This window comes from Camelus ferus, chromosome 3 (genome assembly GCF_009834535.1).
Source record: "Camelus ferus isolate YT-003-E chromosome 3, BCGSAC_Cfer_1.0, whole genome shotgun sequence".
Classification (NCBI taxonomy): Eukaryota; Metazoa; Chordata; class Mammalia; order Artiodactyla; family Camelidae; genus Camelus; species Camelus ferus.
The window spans coordinates 31,098,916-31,119,312 of record NC_045698.1 but is presented as its reverse complement, the minus strand read 5'-3'; the positions used below and the strand labels follow the sequence as shown (position 1 = coordinate 31,119,312).

General features: G+C 34.7%; 1 long non-coding RNA gene across 1 annotated transcript in view; it reads right to left on the bottom strand.

Moving 5' to 3' along the window:
* Positions 1–2,896: 2,896 nt before the first annotated feature.
* Positions 2,897–20,397, bottom strand: part of LOC116660972 — a 190,332-nt gene continuing 172,831 nt past the window's right edge. Inside the window, exon 4 of the long non-coding RNA XR_004316709.1 lies at positions 2,897–3,276. This is a non-coding gene — a long non-coding RNA (uncharacterized LOC116660972). The remainder of the gene's footprint in view (positions 3,277–20,397) is intronic.

The following is a 20,397-nucleotide window of genomic DNA, read 5'->3' as shown; positions in this document are numbered from 1 at the left end:
TCAACCTTGTCCCCAGACCTATAACCAGAACCAGAGTCAAGAATATTTGGACAGGGAAACCATAAAAAAAGTTTTGGGCAGGGAAACTTTACAAGATTTTGATAATTTATATGGATATAAATGTGGAGAAAATGTGTGAGAATGGAAAATTCTAGAACTAAGAGGGAGAGGAATAATTTTACAATGGGCTAAATCAATCAATATACATTCAATTACCAGGCTGGTCTTTGGTTCACTGTTTAGTTTGAACAGTTGGTTGTGATTCTCTTTTTTTCTTCCTCGGTTTGGTTAACATTACACTGAACTCAAACTCTTCGGGATAACGTAGAGGAAAGTATGTAAAGGCTCACAGATCAACTAATGCTAAAGAGGATGGAACACATTGAACTGCTCAACTCTTCCCTAACTATGTTTACTACTCCAAGGCTTTGAGAAACATTCCAGGCAGTGGAGTTCCTAAAAGGTACTGCAGGGGGCTGCACTCTGGGAGGAAAGTAATGATTGTGCAAGATACTGTAGTCAGAAGGGCTCCCTGACTTCCACGTGATACTGGATCCCAGGATGTCAGAAGGTATGAAATGGTACACAATTTGATTAATCAGGTCCTACTGACTATACAAAGAAGCAATATAAACAAAGGGATCCGAATACTGTGATCCATAAGGCATTTTTGGTAGCATATTGATTGTAGGGTCCCCAGTATGAACACAGAACTTCATAAACTCTTGACCTTGTGAGTGGAGGACTTACTTAAGCCACCACAATTTTTAATATGTCCTCACCCAGTTTTAGAGCTGGGTCAATTCAACTACCTCGTGGTCCTTCAACCAAGAGAGGAATAGATAATTTTGCTTGGAATTTGTTATAAGTATATATTTCAATTCTTCCTCTTAATGTTTTCCCAAAGGGATTTGTGTCTATTTATCAGAATAACTGCATCTTTGTGAAAGACAAGGATCCACAAATTACAGGAGTTTTTTGAACACTTGGCTCAAGGTAGATCATGGAAAGCCAGAACATCACTGTACCTGCTTTAAAGGGGCTTATGGGAGTCAGGACCCACGTCCATCTTATGTTAGGCTCAATGAAGCCCAAAGCTGAACTTACGTTCTATTCCCTAGCTTCCAAATGGAATTAATATTCTAAGCAAATGACAGACAGAATTCCCACCTTTACGCACAGAATAAGGATTATCATGATAGAAAATTCTAAAGGGAAACTCCAGAATCTCCCCACCCCATATCAAGAGTAAAATAAAACCAATACTGAAGCTCAGAGAGAATAGTAGAGATTGATTCTGGTCTCAAAGACTTGAAAGATTAAGAGGTGGTGATTTTTGTTATGGCCACATTGACCTTCCCTGTTTGACTGGTACCAAAACTAGCAGCTGGATTATCTTTAGTTTAAGCAGTGATCTGATTGCAGCTGCTGTTCCAGATGTAGTTTCCTTCTTGGGTGCCACCAATACAAACCTAGCAACTAGTGTAATCGGGAAGCTTTATATGTATATATAATTTTTACTTGTCATGGACAGAATTACATCTTAAATGCCTTGCCAAAGACACACGCGATCCCCAATTATAGACCACAATTTAATGTGCATGGAATTTAATCTTCTGATTACCCCTTGGAATATCATGTTGGCCTTCTGCCTTCATGAGCTCACACTGAATAGTAACAGGGAAGTAGAAGCTTGCTGGTGTTTTACTAGAAGATGGTAGTTAAATGCAGGAAAATACACAGTCCTGCCACCTTGGTGAAGTTACTAGGGACCCATGGATCTGTAACACATGTGGAGATACGTGCTTCCTACAAAACGGCAGAACGATAGCTGAACTTTTGAATTCCCTCCCACTAAGTAGGGATACAGTATTTGGTGAGCCTTTCTGGATTTAGAGGCAACAAACAAATCTGTTTACTGTAATATCCAAAAGGCTAGCAGCTTTGAGTGGGGGGCCAAAGTAAAGAACCCCTGCCGTGTGGCCCCAGTGGATCCAGTGACTTATGAAATTTTTGTGGGATGCTTTCTGGAGCCAGCAGCAAGCCCTGATAAGGGAACTGCAGTGGAGAACCCCTAACGGATATATGCTCTACCGTCTGCCAAAGATGCCACCAAGATGAATCTGAAGTTAATGACACTCTAAAACAGGAATAGAACAGAATTCTTTCTGAAGATGAGGGTAGATATGATGGTGAGATTTCTACCGTGTCTCCATAGACAAAGTAATCAAGCATCGTTATTCAGGGCCAAGTATGTGATGTCACCATTTTGGGTGGGGCTGACCCCTATCCATGCTGGCAGCAACAGCAGAGGAAATTCTCACCCAAATATGTTATCTTGGAGTTTTTTCTGGCTGAGTGGCCTCTCTTTGGTCATCCTGGAGAGTCTGTGAACTATCCAGTGTTTTTATCATAAATCATTTTCTGCTTAATTTGTCCAGAGTTGTTTCCTTTTGCTTCTAACTTAGAATACTGATGGATCAGTTAATATTGTTATTAAAAAACTTATTACTGAGAATATGCTGGAAGAAAAAGTTGGCTTATAATACCTTTTATTATGTACATTAGGTGGAAGAAGAACCCTGGAAAAACTGTTGAAAAGATTGATAGGCTGATAGATTTCAAACTATAGAGTTCAATCTCTCAACTAAAGATTTCTCATAAAATTATGAACAATTAGTCTAAGGTGAAATCAACAATGATAAATTGCTAATCCTCCTGAATAAAATCTGAGCCCTTCTCTAGACATGTAAAGCAGAGATTTGGCTTCTCCTTCTTATGTTTTTAAGTCATGTATCTTTCCTGGTTAGAAATGTACAATGACTCCCTAATAAAAGTTTTGCAATTTATTATAACCTTTAACACCTCATTGTTTTTTATTCGGTCTCATAACATTTTCTGCACACAATTTCTAGTAGTACTCAATAAAAAATAACATTGTTTTCAAGAGTTCCCAACACGTTTTAAAATTTAAAAACAGAACTAGAAAAAAAGCTGGGCTGCTGTCAACTGTTCCTTCATCACTTAAACACTTAATTCTTTGTAAATCAACTCAGATTAGACTTCAGCCAATCAAACATGTTTAGCATCCCTTACTTGCAGATACACATTTTTCTTTGCCACATCACGTGCACTCACATCCATATACAATTCCGTTCTTTTCCACTGTTTAAAATATGATTTTTGATTTTAAAACATTAATCAAGAAAGTGAAAGATAAATCGCACTTTACCAGGGACACTTCTGTCTTTCAGGATTATGTCATCATGGGATTATCTGTGGTATATACATATAAAAAAACACTGAATTAATAATCAGGTATTCCTGATTTTATTCATTACTCATTCATTCATTCATTCACTCATCCAACCAACATTTGTTGAGGGCGTTCTGAATACTAGGCACTTCCCCAGGTGCTAGAGGTGTATAGGTGAGTATCAAACTTCAAGGTGCTGATCCAATAGAATTACGAGCCCTCTCTTACCAGGTATTGTGAAATCTTAGAAAAAGTCACTTTGTTTTTCTGAATCTTACTTTATCTTTCTGTTTAAAAAGGGGACTGGGGTATAAGGGGTTATCACTGCTCAGAGCTGTAAGTCTAACTGGACATAGTAACAGATTGAAGTGGAATTCAGAGTTGACCACATCTCCTCTATTTGTATTTATTAACTTACATCAGAAATTAATACAGCATGTCAGTTAAAAAATAAAGGTTGTGGAGTTTGACTACCTAGGCTTGAGTTGTAGTTTCTCCACTTGAATAAACTCCAGTTGAATAGACATGGATGGGTTTCTTAATCTCCTTGTGCATTCATCATCCCCTAAAGATAATGAAGATAGTAACATTTGCATGAGTTTAGTGAAACAGTCCCTGTAAGTCACTTCACTCCGTGCCTAGCACTTTCTGTACACTCAATAGTAAAGATGTTGATGATACTAGATTTTCTTTAGAGAACGAAGAATGCATATTTTTGTTGGGACATCAGTTTAGGGAAAGATTGAGGCAAGGGTGTAAGGATGGAGGACTATATCCTCCTATGTGGCCCTATCAAAAGGAGCAGCAGGTGCTGAGAAATAGGAGCCAGATCAGAGTGGAAGGACATAAAGACACATGTCACCCAGTGACCCTGACTGACAGGATTGAGGGTGAGGCATCTTTTGAAGAACTACTCAAAATAGTCGGAGTACATATTTTCAGCGCAATTAAGGCATCTGCCCATGAGCAGATGGGTACAAGATGAGACACTTTTGATTTGAGGAATTAATATGATTTAATATTAATATGACTTAATTTGTACTACAGGTAGGGCCAGATGTTATTTGGTTTATACAAAAGAAGGAGCATTTATGCTATAAAGTGTTCAGCTGTTTTATGTTATATAGTTATTATATATGCTTATTCCTATATTGACGTTGACACATTTTAATCCTTTCTTAATGTGCATCATTAACTATTTTGTAAGCCCATTAGCTAGTCTCCTTTCTGAGAAGGAAAAATAAGAGTGTGTTTTATGTTCCTGCTAAAGTACTTAAAACTGCTCCCTTGACAGTGCTTAATACATACGAACTGATTTATTTCAGAAAAGATTTAAGGCAATTTATAAAGGTACCTGTAGAACTAGAAGATTAAAAAAAAATAAGTGAAGGAGTTCAAGGGGAAAAATAAAACGTAAGCAAGGAGATTAAATTAAAATTAGGATAAAGATGGTACCCAAAATGTCTTCTGTAACTCCCAGGGGTATGTTATATATTTGATTATTTGTTTTATAGTAGCTTAGATAAAACTGGAATCTTGATCAGTTATATGCATCAACATCCATAAAATAAAAACTGATTTTCCTTAAGATATATAGTTAGTCCTTCTACTGAAACCTGAGGGAAATTTCTTCCATAAAAATGAGGCCATGCTACAGAATGAGCAACAACCATACTGTAAATATAATGATGAGATTCTTAGAGATGTTTATTCTAAGTTTAAATGTAGTTTAAGAGGTAATAGGAGAGCCTAGATTAGTAAATTCTTGTCTTTGAAGGACCAAACAATGTGTTGCATGTGTCTCAACTCCCTGCAGATCTGGCTTCATCCCAGGATAACATTTAGAATGTCTTGAGGAATCAGACAATCTTCAGGAATATCTTAGTTTACAATCATGACTATTAAATGTCAGAAAATGTTTCGGGTTATATTCTCCTACAACGCCCTGAAGAGTTGAGTCAATTGTCAATAGACTCCAGTAAAAGAATAGCAACAACAACAACAATGGTCAGGGTTGTCTTAATTATTGGAATCTTCTTGATTAGGGTTGTATCAGGCAGAAATCTACAAAGGCCCTAAGATTACTGCCTACAGTGACTTTCAGTTAATCTCTCCCACTTAAATACGAGCAGGGCATATGAGTATCTCGGATACCATTCCAATGATTAGGTTATGTAACTTGGCAGGCAAAGATGAAAAGCTCTGCAGATCAGTTAAGTCTGTAAACAGGTGATATTAATACAATCAAAAGGTGGGTGGGCCTCACTTAATCATGAAAGCTCTTTTTAAAAGATTAAAAGTAGCAGCTGCAGACCAAGGAACTGCCTCCCTTGGACACAAAGAAGCAATTTTCCATGTTGTGGAGAGGGTTGTGCCTCTTTTCCATGAAAGTGGCCTGTAGGAGATGAGAGCAATCCCTGGCTAACAGCCAGAAAGTAAATAGGAACTTCAGTCCTACAACCACAAGAAGCTGAATTCTGTCAACAACTTGAATGAGCTTCGAAAGAAGTTTCTCCCTAGTCAAGGCTCCAAGTGAGAACACAGCCCATACATTGATTTCAGCTCTTTAAGACCTCTCAAGCAGAAAATCCAGTTGAACTACAGTCATATTTTTACCTTATAGATTTCTGAGATGATAAATGGGTACTGTTTTGTGGTAATTTGTTCCACAATAATAAAACACAAAAGTAAGCATATTTAAACCAAAATTATAACTAAACCATGACTCTGCACTGTCATATATAAGAGAAAAGAAAAGCTTGTCTCCAAATTTATTTAGATACATTTCTAATCAAAATCTGATACTGATTATAAACAATAGGCTAATAGAAAATTCCATGATTATTAAGCAGTTATGTTTTAAGAATTTTAAATAACATTTCCTTGAAACAAATTGATAATAAGATTCAGAGATGTGGCAATGATAAAATACTTTAGATGCTTCCAGGCTTTGATAATTAAAACAGCATAGCAGAGGGTCCTTCTCAGGTGCCTGTTTAGATACTATAGATTTCAGCAATTGCTATCTCCAATAATTGCTTGGAAAGAGTGAAACATAGATGAAAAAAAGAATGAGGAGTTATCAGAGGTCAACTAAACATTTTAAGAAATCTGTTGACCTGATTTAGGGTGTAAATAAAGCATAATAGGATGTATAAAAGTACATTTAAATGCATGCAATGAGCATATATAGTGATAATGGTATGAGGATTTTGAAGGACTCCTATGGGGAGAATAGCAGTAGTTCTCTGAAATATCCCCAGGTTATTTTTTAAAAGATTGGATTTGGGAGTGGGGGTAGGGGGAGGTGGAATAATCTAGTGTCAGTGAAAATGGTAGTAATTGCTTAATGCAAAAGCCAGGTTGACTCAGCTAAATTGTTGAGTAAATGTTGATCAGAATGAGAGTTTTATTCATACTGGTTATTAAGTACCTAACTGAGTCAGTTACAAAGATCTATTGACCCTAGAACTCCCTACAGCTTTGCATAATGCTCTTGTCTGTTCCTTGGGAATATGCAGCTTTGACCTATGGACAGTGGTCAAATATTAATGGGCCCTATGCATCGATGAGTAATGCTTCCCATTATAAGGAGGATACCTGGAGTACATACAAACACAAAATAAACATTTTGGTTGCAGGGAGTCTTAAAGTATGCTTGTGAGCAGTTGCTCCTGCCAACAATAAAAATCCTCTAATGGGACCCTGCCACCGCCCTCTTGAGCTGGCTGGGCTGCTTGTGGCTTGGGGCTTACTCTACTCTGACAGCTAATGTAAACATGCTAATGCAGTTATGGAAAGAAAGAGAATTCAGAGGAGAGGCATGCTACAGAGGTGACCAAGCCCCAAAGAAGGGAAAAAGGACGCAAAGACAGGGGGGTAAGGCGCATCTTCTTTCAGTCTTCTAGATGAAATGGTTTTTTTGACAAGTAGGAATTAGAATGTTATGACCATGTATTTTCTGCTAAAAAAAAAAAAAAAGTCAAACCTATGTTATATTTTTAATAGTTAATTGACCTAAGGGTTCAGTTGTGTGAAAATTGGCAGCAGAACAGTTTTCACAAAGTTACATATGAATCACATGTTAATATTTTTTAAGCAATAATTATATTTAACGTCGAAAGGCTTGACTGAATCTCTAAGGGCTATCTTTTGATGTGTTAAAGATGTGTACATCAATTTCTCATTTTTCTCATAAAAACCTTATGTGATAAATAGGACTGGAATCTTTATTTTTATTTGAAAGACAGGAAAATTAGATTGAAGTGGTTAAGAAACTCAGCTGAGATGGTATGAAGAAGCTGGTGAGAGACGCTAGGTTTGCTTCCAAGACAATATTTTTTTTTTGTCACAGGACTACATTTTCTTCCTTTAAAAAAACCCAAAACTATTATTATGGTCAAAAGAAAGCCATTTCTCAGGAATATTATTAATTTCATCTCTAATTATTCTGATGTTGTGGTGCTGGAGATGAAGCAATTGAGCTTTGTCAGAAAAAGTAGAAAAAAAATTACAGGCCAGGGAAAGTCATTCTATAATTCAGTTAACAGATTTGTGACTTACTCTCTGCCTCTTTCCAAGCACAGTTCTCTTCAGGGCACTATGTTTTGGTGAAACAAATATCCCCTTTAACGTAGAGTGCTTATTTGACAAAATGAATAACAGCACAGTGAAATACTGAAACTAAAACAGTATAGATGATCTTGAAGTTTGCAGATTTTTGACTGTGAGTGAACTTGAAGATATATGGTGTGGAATTTCTGATTTCCTAAGGCACCCGTTTTGTCTATCTGTATGGATAACTTGGTAAAGAGGTAATTGTGTATAGTGCTAAATTCCATTGACCTTTTTCCATGATAAATAATCACCTTTAAGTATCTTAGGACTATTAATAGAAATGCAGTTTTACAGCAGTGCAGATGTGTCAAAGCACTGAAAGTAATACAAGTGTCAGATAAACAAGCCTTTTCTGTATCAGGGAGAAATAGAAACAGAATTTTAAATGTTAGTATAAATTAAGTTTTGGGTTCTCTTAGTATGTAGTTTAAAAAACTTCACCATGCATATTCTTTCTAAGTCATCAATGATGTGTGTGTGTGTGTGTGTGTGTGTGTGTGTGTGTGTGTGTGTGTGTGTAATTGCAAGTCCCAGGGGCCTTTTCTTTGTTCTCAATCTCTTTGATGTTTCTGTATCCTTTGAAATCGGTGACTCCACCCTTCTTGAATCGCCTCACTCCATTGGCTTCTGTGAAATAATATCCTACTTTGCTTCTTGCTTCCGTGATTAATCCTTCTTGTTTCTTTCCGACTCCTCCTTAACCACTGAGACGTCCAAGTTTCAGTTTGGAGAACTTGATCCTCTTATATGTATTTGGTTTTCAACGATGTTGATGACTTTCAAATCTCCATTTCCAGAACGTTCTCATCTAATCTCTGGCTCTCTCTCTGTACCTCCTGAACTTTTAAATGAGTTCTCTGCTGTAGCTGCAAACTCAACATGCTCAGAGGTGAACCCATGGTCTCTTCACCTCATGTCTCTCTGTTGGTCCTTACCTGGGACTGAAGAAGTTATCTAATTCATATCTTTCTTTGACGTATCAAGGTGAATCCACATTTTATTGGAATGTTTAATGTTTTACTTCCATTTAGATACTCACATTTCTACAATTTTTAGAGGAATTCCCTCTTGCAGAATCAGTGCCAGCCTGATCTTGACTCACTGCTTTGGTAAGGTTTCTCTTCTACTTAGAACCCTATTTCTTATCAATAGCTCTCTATTTCTTATCAAAGTACCAGGTACTTTGGGTTTAAGGCTTCCTTAACTGATGCTACCCCACCTGTCCTACCTACTTTTCTTTATTCTCTTATATATACCTTTGTCGTCTATCAGGAAAAGACTCATTTTTTTTCTTCTCTCCAGTGTGCAGACTACTCCCATTCTTAACTCTGTGTCATTGCTTTGATGGTTGACTTGCCTGGCATCCTTCTTTACCCTTTTCATCTCTGCATCTGTCATCTACCTTCCAAGTTCCAGCTCAAATCCAACTTCCTAATGACAGTAGTCTTCCGTAAATATGATCTTCTCTGAAGTTGTTCAAAATTTAACGTGAGGTAGAGGGTATGTCTTACAAGATACCAGTGAATCATGTTGTTTCATATAGTTTAGTTTACTTTGGGAGTCTCTGGAGGCAGCAGACATGGTCAATAACCAGTGTGTCAGACTCTGGCTCCTAGATTAATGTATACAAAATAGGCAGACAATCATTGATTGTTGATTGAAAACTGGTTTCTCAGATTTCCCAGCCATTCATATTATTTCAATATCACACCTGGTCATTTGGAAAAATAAAGTAGTGCCTCAAAGCTTTAAGTATTAATGCAACTATGTTCTTTTGTTTAGCTAAGAACATAGCTTTCCAGTTCACCTTTGGGGAAAGAGAATAAACATTAAACACTTGATTTTTTTTAATTAATGGAAATCATTTCACAAGTCTGGCCCTAAGTTTATTCTAATTTATTAACAGGAAACACCTGAGACTAATTGCTTTCTGGCCTACAGAATCCTGCTTTATTACTTTTTTAGACTTTTCCATTTAAATATACATCTAGCTTTGATAAATATCGTAATCACTTATGTTTAGAAAATATAGTGCTCTTTTTTTCTATGGCTGGCTGAACTTCTTTGATTAAAGGTGATTTAATTTGGAAATTCAAGATGTTATGAATTAAATTGTACTGTACTTAGAGGAGAAGGAAAATATTTGAAGTACTGCTCTGGGTGTTCTACAAGCTATGGAAAAAATGCTCAGTATAATCTTAATTTATTCATTAAACTGAAACTTCTTTTGCGGCTTTGCAGAAGGAAATGTCTACTTTGTAGCTGTAGCTGAGTAGTTCATGTTCTTCCAGATTTCTTCCAAAGTTCTTTTGTTTAATGTTTCAGGTTAGTTATATCTCACATTAAGTAGCATATCTTTTGTATACCAAAATGAGTTCAAGTAGATATTTTTGTTTAATTCTTACAAATTCAACACAGGCACAGAGATTCCTTCGGCCAAATGTTACAGGGTTTTGGGTGGGGACGGTGAGCCAGGTACTGTGGAAACAACTCTTCGCTCTCCCATGAAGGAGAAGAGCATTCCTAACAGAATCCACGCCGCATCAGCGTGGGCGTGACACGTGGTCTGTGGGCTGCGCCTCTCATACCTTACATTATTGGGAGATCAAGTTACTGCTCCATGGAAGGGTGACATTTTTGGCAGCATTTTAGTGCACTTCTCAGGATTTCCACTTTCCACTTGGCAAGAATACACTTTAGACATAATCACCGAGTTTTTTTGCAAGATTTGGTGGTGAGACATTGGGTGAGAAGAGGGACGGAGAAATCTGAACCTCCCTGTATAGAAGTCGTTTGCTAAGTCTGACGCAGAGGAACCCTCCATTAGGGAAATAGGTTTTAAGAATTAATTACCGATTACACTAATAGTACACAAATACATGCTACCTGAAAAATACTGAAAACATTAAAGATAAAGCTAAAATCTATTTCAAAAGCATGATTTTTCAAGTGTAGTCCCCTGTCTTCTTATTCAGAAATTTAGTTAACAACTTGTTATGGGAAATTTTTCCGTTAACTTACATGCATACATATGCCCCTACAGAAAATATGTAACTTTGTTTTATTATTATATTTCTAAAAACATTATTGAAGTATGATTCACATATCATATAATTCACTCACTTAAAGTGCACAATCCAATGGCTTTTAGTATAGTCACAGAGTTGTGTGTAAATCACCACAACCAATATTAGAACATTACTCCAAAAAAACACCCTGCTCTCATTAGCTGTTACTTTCCAAATCCACACCGCACAAACATCCCCCTTAGCATTGGGCATCCACTAATCTACTTTCTGTCTTTGTAGATTTGCCTATTCTGAGTAACTCATATGAATAAAATCATATACTATGAGATCCTTTGCAATTGGCCTCTTTCATTTAGCATAATTTTCAAGGTTCATCCATGTTGTAGCAAGCATCAGTGCTTTATTTCATTTTATAGCCAAATACTACTCCATTGCACGAATATATATTTTATTCATGCATTAATTAATGGGTGGACATTTAATTGTTTCTACTTTTTGGTTATTATGAATAACTCTGTTATGAACATTTGTGTACAAGTGTTTGTGTGGACATGTTTCCTTTTCACTTATCTAGATACCTAGGGGTAGAGTTGCTGGGGCATAATAGTAACTATATTTAATCTTTTGACAGAATGCCAGACTGTTTTTCAAAGTAGATGCTCCATTTTACATGCCCACCAGCAGTGAATGAGGGTTCCAATGTCTCTGCCTCCTCACCATCACTTGTTACCAACATAATTGCATTTTTAAAACAAAAATATTACATTTTTGGTTGTTTTACAAATTTCCTTATTTATCACATTTTTAAGGCACATCGCTAATACTATCCTAATACATCGTGAGGGAGTACAGTTATGGCATATCCTCTCCTTGTCTTTTCCATGTCCTGCACCCTCTTCAACTACATCTTCTATCTTTGAAAAAGTCATTTTGATTGTTAGTATCATTCCGTGACCTGAAACAGGGATCCATGCTTTGGTAACTTTTTTCACTGGTTAAATTTTTTCCCTTTACAAGCCATTCCTGTCTGGATGACTCCTTCCAAAAAGCTCTAAAACCAAGGAATTCTGTGGGTAATCTTATGCTCCCTCCTCTCCACTTCTTCTTCAAGCCTTCAATTACTTAGTGTTTTGAGAGTTCATTCTCTCAATTAATTTGTGAACAACTATTCCAGTGACTGGGTATGCTGCCCCAGACACACTTTCCTGCTCACCAAGTGTATCTTTCATATCCAGTCCTTTGAGTCTCTTCCATACTGGCAAATTATATTGACCTTTTCATATGCTATTTGTTAGATCCAATTTTAATATTTTGCTGAAGATTTCTGCAATATGTTTTTTTCCAGTTTTTGTATTAGGGTAATGCTTCTTTTACATTTGGTAGTATGTAGTATAGCTCAGAATTTGATATATAATGACATGTATCCAACATTATATTATTATACAAAGTAGACTTCATGTTGTCCTAAGTTTCCCCCAAACCAAAAACTCAGCTTTAACTAGGTGGTTTTCAGGGGCTAGCTGGTTATTGCCAAAATTTTATTCCAAATTTCTCTCTTAGGGCCAAACGTAATGTGGCTTTTTTTCTACCTGTTGCACTTGTTCTTTGTTTCTCTATTTTATCTTGTTGAATTTGTTAAATATTCCAATAAAATTTTAAACAGAAGCAATCATTGGATACTTATATCATGAAAGTGTACAGAATTTCTGCGTTTATCACAGTTGTGGGTAAAAAAGATACACATGTTAAGTTTCATCTTTTAAGTTTACAAAGGTACAAATATAACCAATTGAAGAACCAAAATTAGTTATGTAGCTTTATTGGGAAGAAAAAGGAAAAAGAGGTATTTTAGTTGAATTAAGCCAAATCTTAATCATTCATAGCAAAAAATAAATTGATAATATCCAAAGTTATAAATAGTGATAGAAGCAATTTATTTAGTGGAAGAAAGATAACTATTGAAACAAAAAACACCAATGGTCCTTAGGAGAAGTATGGGCAAAGACTTTTTTTTTTACTAGTCTAAGAGCCATTTAGTATTTTTTATTTAAAAAATCATACGCAATCAAAAGTTTTAAAAATTAAGCTTTCCTACAGTAAATTCATTGTAGCTAAATCTGCATATTATATTATTATTATTTTCCCTTATTTTCATACTGTTTTCAAAGTGTCCTCAAGGAGTTTAAACATTTTTTCCCATGATTTTTCTTTATATCTTCTCCTTCAATAATTGTTCATAAGAAGTCTTTGTAGTGGTAAGCAAATGACTAGAATAAACTAGAAATAAATATGTTTATAGTATATGTCAAAAATCTGATACATATAAAGAACTACATCACAGAGAAATAATCACTAAATATGTAAAATTAGTTCACAAAAGAAAGATGTTTCTGACAATTATACAAATATAGCTTATTTTTTTGTTCTGATACCTTTAATGATTTCTCCTTTATTTCTTTCATTTGCTTCCTTTGTTGTCTACTCAAGTTGTGGAATTTGCATTTATTTTGATCTTGACCCTACCTCAATATCTTATTTTTTATTCTCTGAAAAGTTAAGAATAATCCAATAGCAACTCTAGATAACCAAAAAAGCTGCAGGAACCTATTTTCTGATGAACAGAGATGTAGAGGTATAACAGTTTCAGCACAGCATCTTTGAGCAACCGTCAGTGCACTGGGGTGACCCTTCAGGGTAGAACCATTTGCCTTTCCTAGGCTATGTTATGTCTGTAGACAATTAAAAAAAAAAAAAAAAGACCTGTACCTCCTACTGGAATTTTGATGTCAACATGTTCAAAATAATTCAATTCTCCTAATGGAACTAATTTTTGCCCAATTTTTCAAATTATAATCTAAGTCAGTTCTATCACTTCTCTCAACCTATTTGTTCACAAATTCCTTATAATACCACCTCTTGAATATTTCTTGAGTTGGTCCCTCTATGGGACCCACCTTAAAACTAAGCCTTCTCTCTTGCCTGGACTAGGAAAATAGTCCCAAACTGCTATATTTGCCTAGTGTCTATTCCCCTTTCAACCTTTCCATGTCTTTTTCAAGAGACTCCTCTTTTTTAAGACAACAAATCTGCGTTTGTTTTCTCCTTCAGTGGCATTCTACCTGGCTCGTAAAGCCCAAACTCCACTGAGCGATCATTCATGATCTAGCCCGTGTCCTGCTCTCCAGCCTCTTTTCAGATGCTGTCTTAGACCAAATGTTCTAGCATGCCAAACTATTTATATTTTCCCCACCAAAACACACTGTTTCAGTCCCACTGCTTTGCACATGAAATCATCTTTACCTGAAATACTATCTCCTTATGCCATTTGTAAATGTGCAGCAATGATATAATGTTTAAAACAGATATATGCATTATACTAAGTCAAGAAGGAAGGAACAATGATTAGGACAACTAGACCCTATAAAATGGTGGTTGCAACTCTAATGAACTCTGAGAATTACTTGACTTTCTTGCATTTAGATGACAAAAATTACACCAGTATAAATTCTAAGTATATTCCCACTCTGTCTTGTCCATTACATCTCTAGGTTTCCATGTGAACTAATACCATGAAATAAGTATATAAGCATGGCTTAGAAGTGGAAGAACCTGTGTCTGAGTGCCAGCTTTTATACTGACTAGTAGTCCAGGTCTAAAGCTCAGTTTTCTAATAAACACAATGAAGTTAATATTAGCACCTCATCCATAAGGCGTGGGAATGTTAAATGAGATAAGGCATATCTCATGTACATCAAGTAGGGACCCTATAATGTTACTCATAACAAGATATGCCAATTTAAAGGCTTATCATTTTCATTTTATTTTACCCCCAGTCATCAAATATGTGAATTTTGTGCTGCATCAGCCACCCTAAATGTCAACTCTTACTTTTCATCAAGCATCTGCTGGAAGTTTGTGGAGATGCAGATTCTTAGGTACCACCAGTATTCCTGAATCAAAGTTTAAATTTTAATAATTTAATTTTAATTTGTTTACAAATTAAATAATTTGTATGCACGTTAAAATTTGAGAAACACTAAATTTTGGAGCATGTTTCTTATAAACCTCCTAATTTGTTTGTATGTGTTGCACCTGGTAATATTTACTCCATCGAACTGTTGACCATAGGCTTTCCTAACAAGCACTATAGTACAGTTGCAGTAACACGTTTAAATATAACAAAATGTTATCAGCATATATATCAAACATTGTAGTAGACTGCAGAAATTCTGCAAATATCAGTGGTTAACTGTCCATTTGCCACATTCATCATCATGTAGGATATTAGGATGATTCTGGTTGCACATCCTTCATTCCGGTTTCAGAATATCCCAGGTTTCTGAGATACTTATTAATTTCACCCATTTCAGATTTTGCCTAAATCAATATTGTATATGTATTTTTAACACATGCTATTTTCACACATTTTTAGGACTTGTTCTTAGAAATCATGCCCTGAGTTACTTTGAGACAAAATTTTCATTCAGGCAAATGCCTCTTAGAAGTAAAATTCAATGATAAGTGAACAAAACTTAAATACCCTTAAGAAGACATTATTCTCATGTATTTTCAAAATATATGTAAACATAACAAAGTCATTAAATGTTGCAATAATGTTGGTACAAATCACTACATATAAATCAATTTATAATGATAAATTGTAAATTTTAATTATAAATTTAAAGACATTTATCCACTTTAAGAATGCATTTATCTGTCATGCTTTGAATAATTGCTCACCCAATCAAGAAACTTAAAGATCTTTATTATATAATAAAATTTATTTTAAATAGTTTCATGCTTGAAACTATTATGGCAATATAGCTTTTGCTAAATATTCTACCATAATTTAAATTCTAATCATTTAGATTAGTTTTCTTCAAATTATGATGACTCATTAAGGTTTTCATACACATGGATTTTAATATTCCAGTCATATGTTAGCATTTATAAAATATATTTTTCTTGTTCTTAATCTTTTTCAATACAGACTTTTACAAAGAGGAAGAAAATGTGTTAGGAATTAAGTTGTGCTTGTATATGGTATTTCCTCTGACTTTTGTGATTAAAATTGTGTTTTGATGGGATTGTATGGGATGAGAGACTGGGGAAAGAGCCTTGAAGGTGGTCCATAGCACCTTTTTAAAATTATTTCAGATAACAAAAAGGCACCTTCCAATGGAGCCGTGGTTTTCTGCGGCACCTGCAGCCTGGGGACAAACTGTTCTGGATCAGCCATTTGGGGTGACCATTCTTTGAAAGACTCAGAGAGGATGTGCCCAAGGCTGTCACTGAACATTCCACCAGCTTGGCTCTCCATCTGTGTTATTTTGGTTTCGGGTGAAGTAGTTCTCAGTAATAAGGTAATGTCTTCTGACTTCTTTGTAACTTGCTGCCCTCTATGTTTCTGAAACTGAAGCATGGAAAAGTGTCTTTGCTCAGTGAGAGGCCTGTTTGTGCTGGGGAGGAGCAGGAGAGGCGGGGGGCAAGCTGCAGTGACCCAACGCACTCAAAACAAGGCCAAATGACACTGAGTCCTGAGAACTCAGGGTGAAGCCGGGAGATAATTCAGACCTGATCTTGGTCTAACATCCTAAGAATGAGAAGAAAGAGTTTGTTCTAAACAATAAGCTTTGCCTTTCAGAAATTCCTCTTTAGGAACTCTTTCATAAACCAGTGGGATCCACTTTCCACTTGCAAGCACCTCTCTGTGATCACCTGGAAATAGGCGAGCAAACATTTTTAAAAAGAAAATACGAATATGTTTTCAAAGAAAGCAATGAATATGAATAGAAAGTAAAGGATAAAAATAATTTTTTAAGTTATATAAGACATTTTGAAAAGAGTGCTTAATTTCCTAAAAACTGATGTTCTGAAATTGGTGGAAAGTTTTTTATCCTCAAATTTAAATGGTATATTTTTCTTTTTTCTCTATTATTATACTTCCAAGGATAGACATTTTCTTTTAATTGAAGTATAACTGATTCACAGTATTTCATTAATTTCAGGTATACAGCAGCATGTGTCAGTTATATATATTTTTTATTTTTTATTCTTTTCCATTATAAGTTATTACAAAATATTGAGTATGGTTTCCTGAGTTACACAGTAAATTCTTGTTGTTTATTTTATATATGGTAGTGTATATCTGTTAATCCCATATTCCTAATTTATCCCTCCTCACCCTTCCCCTTTGGTAACCACAAGTTTGTTTTCTGTGTCTGTGAGTCTGTTTATGTTTTGTTAAGTTCATTGGTACTATTTTTTAGAGTCTACATTTAAGTGATATCATATAATATTTGTCTTTCTCTAAGGACAGACATATTTTTAAGTAACACATAACAGTTGAGACATTTAACCTTAAATATGTGAATGCTTCTTTGATGATCAGAGTCTGGATTCTGATTTTAAAGACAGAAAAAGCATACATAAGAAAAAGAAGAAAAAAAATTATTTAGAGAAAAGATTTATGTCCCCCTCCAAGGGTTAAGTATTCACTATATGAAAATGTTCAGGATTTCCCCCAAGGACATAAGTCTACTGATTGCCACTATCACAATGTGCAGAACTACGTTGGATTTTAGAAACTGTAATCCCAAATGTTCTGCACCTGAGATGTGAAGCAATGACATGAAGTATGGTTAACATATGTCCCATATTAGTTTCTTATTCCTAGTCAAATGAAATCATCCCCTCTAAACCCAAAACCTGTTCATGAGAGGATAGTTTTTGCCAATCTCAGGAGCCTTAGGGCCTACATTTATCCAGATGTTTTGATTTTTCCAACAGATGGCTCTCAAAATTTTATTCCTATTTCAGTCACTGCTGCCACTTTAAGTGTTTCCTGAAGATCTCTGGCAATTCCTTCCAAGAGCTTCATGGCACCAACAGTCAGGCATTCAGGCCTTTTCAGTTGTGCTAGTCACATCCTTGCACAAAATGTAATGAAATACAGACTGATATAAAGCACTAGAGATGTGAGCTATACTATTGTAAAAATGTGCTGGTATTTGTGAAAGGTTTATGTGCTTATGTTAGATTGCATCTACAATGAAGAATTAAAATAAATGCACATTGCAGAAGTGTCAATTATACATTTAGGAACCTTCAGCATTCCAAAAAAAGTAACTTTATTAGTGATTTCACTGTCTATCCCACTGGACTTTTTAATCATTTTCAGCCAGTTTATACTATCTATTTTTGGTGAAAGTCCCTCAATATAATGTTCAATTTAGATTTATTTGATGAAGAGAGGTTACCAGTAGTTCACTTTAAAGTGTCATGTTAGCACTTTCAGCATTTCCCCCAGATGATAGCTCAGGCCTATTAAAGACCAAGAGAAATCAAACAATCTCTTTTTCTTAGATTAGTTTCAAGTTTGTTAAGGTTTTGCTAATCTAGGGTATATGTAGTTATGCACAGGTTTCTACTTTCCTGAATTGCTCATGTTTATAATGAGAATTCCTAACATAATATAACTTTTTCCCTTTCCTAACTGTAGATGTTTTATACTTTTTTCCATTATTTGCAGAAATTTCAGTATTGATTGAGAACTAAATACATATAAATGTTTTCAAGGATATCACAAAAATTACTTGGAAGAATCTTAACTTTTTAAAATTTCTAGCAAATATCAAATCATTTGAGATTTTTCTTACTTTCATCAGTCTTTTCAGAAGTTAAGGGCCAGATTTGTTAATTAATACTATAAGCATATGGGAGGAAAAAGAGTCCAAGACATATGTAAGATATGCCATTAAGTGTAAGGCTTAAATGATTGAAAGTCTAGTCACATATAGAATGGATCAATGCAGAATGCAGACAAGAAATGAGGAAAATTAAGGACACTGAAAGAAATATTACAGAACCAAATATTAATTTTTTAAAAAACTGAACAGTATTGTTTGGCACCAGAAGCAAACAAATAACTAAAACAAAATAAAACAATTAAGCCACAAATCTAACTGCCTTATAACTGAAAAGTTTCATATTTTTATTAGTTCCTCACTAGTTCTCCACTTCTACAATTTGCTCATAATTACAATCACAGTGCAGGTACATTTTCACTCTGCCTTTTCTCACTTATCCTTTAGCACAAGATACTCTCCGGGCTCCTGCCATTATGTTTACATGCACTATGATGGTTCTATAACAGAAATTAACCTGTAGCCATTTTTGTAAATAAAGTTTTATTGGAACACAGCCATACCTGTTTGTTTCTGTATTGTCTAGAGCTGCTTTTGTGATTCATCAGAACAGTTAAATATTTGCTACATAGATTATAGGGCCTGCAACCCAATTGATTTAGTAACTTGTTCTTTAAGAAAAAGTCTGCTGATGTGTCATATTTTTTTTTCCTGCTATTGGACATTAAATTTCTTTCCAAGTCTCTTCCATACTATGATAAAATCCTCGTGAACACTTATGTGCAAATCAATTTACCTTTTTTAAAAATGTTATTCCTAAAGAAATATACTGAGAGTTGCTAAATCAAAACAAATATATGTAATTTTTCTTATTATAAAATTAATTTTTAAAAGTTTTGTACACGTGGCCATAAGTACAAATCGCCACAAGTAATGTCACAGAGTATGGGATTTGATAGAATTTTGCCAGTATTAAATATTATTATACATTTTAATTTTTAACAGTTTTGTCGTCATTTATAAGAAAATTGTATTTTGATTATAAAATAAGTACAATGCTGACAAAATTTTAAAAATAAAACTTGATAAACTGATTCTAAAATTCATCTAAAATAGAAAAAATACAAGATCAGTTAACTGAAAAATATAATTGGGGCATGGATGGGAGGAAAATTTTACCAAATGTGAAAACCTGCTGTAAAACTACGTTAACAAAATGGTGTGGCATTGGCACAACAGAATTAAAAAGTTCGATTAAGCACAAGACTTCTAAAAGATATAGACATACCTAATTTATACGTATTAAATGTGTGATTTAGTATCATCCTATGAATGGTATTTAAATAACTGGCTATCATTTGGAAAAAAAGTTAAATGCTTACTTCACACTACAGACAAGAAACAAATTCCAGACAATTAACTAGTTATACATTATATGTATGATCATATATAACTGAAAAATTGTGCTCTACACTGGAAATTGACACATTGTAAACTGACTATAACTCAACTTAAAAAAAACTAGTTATACATTAAAAAGAACTATAGAAAAATTTTAAAACAATTATAAGGAGAAATTAACTTAGATTAGTGAAGGCCCACTTAATTAGCAAAACAGGAAACAAATATTTGAAGAAAAAGACTAACATATTTGTCTACATTTGAAAAGAAAAGAAAACTTCTATATGGGAAAAGAATCATACTCAGAGTTTGAAAAAATAACAGGGAGAATTTATTTGAAGCCTATTTATAACATATACAGATTAATAGGTAATATATTAATATACAAATGCATCTATTAAATCAGTACAGATATAAATTCATCATTTAGAAGATTGTTTGGAGTTGC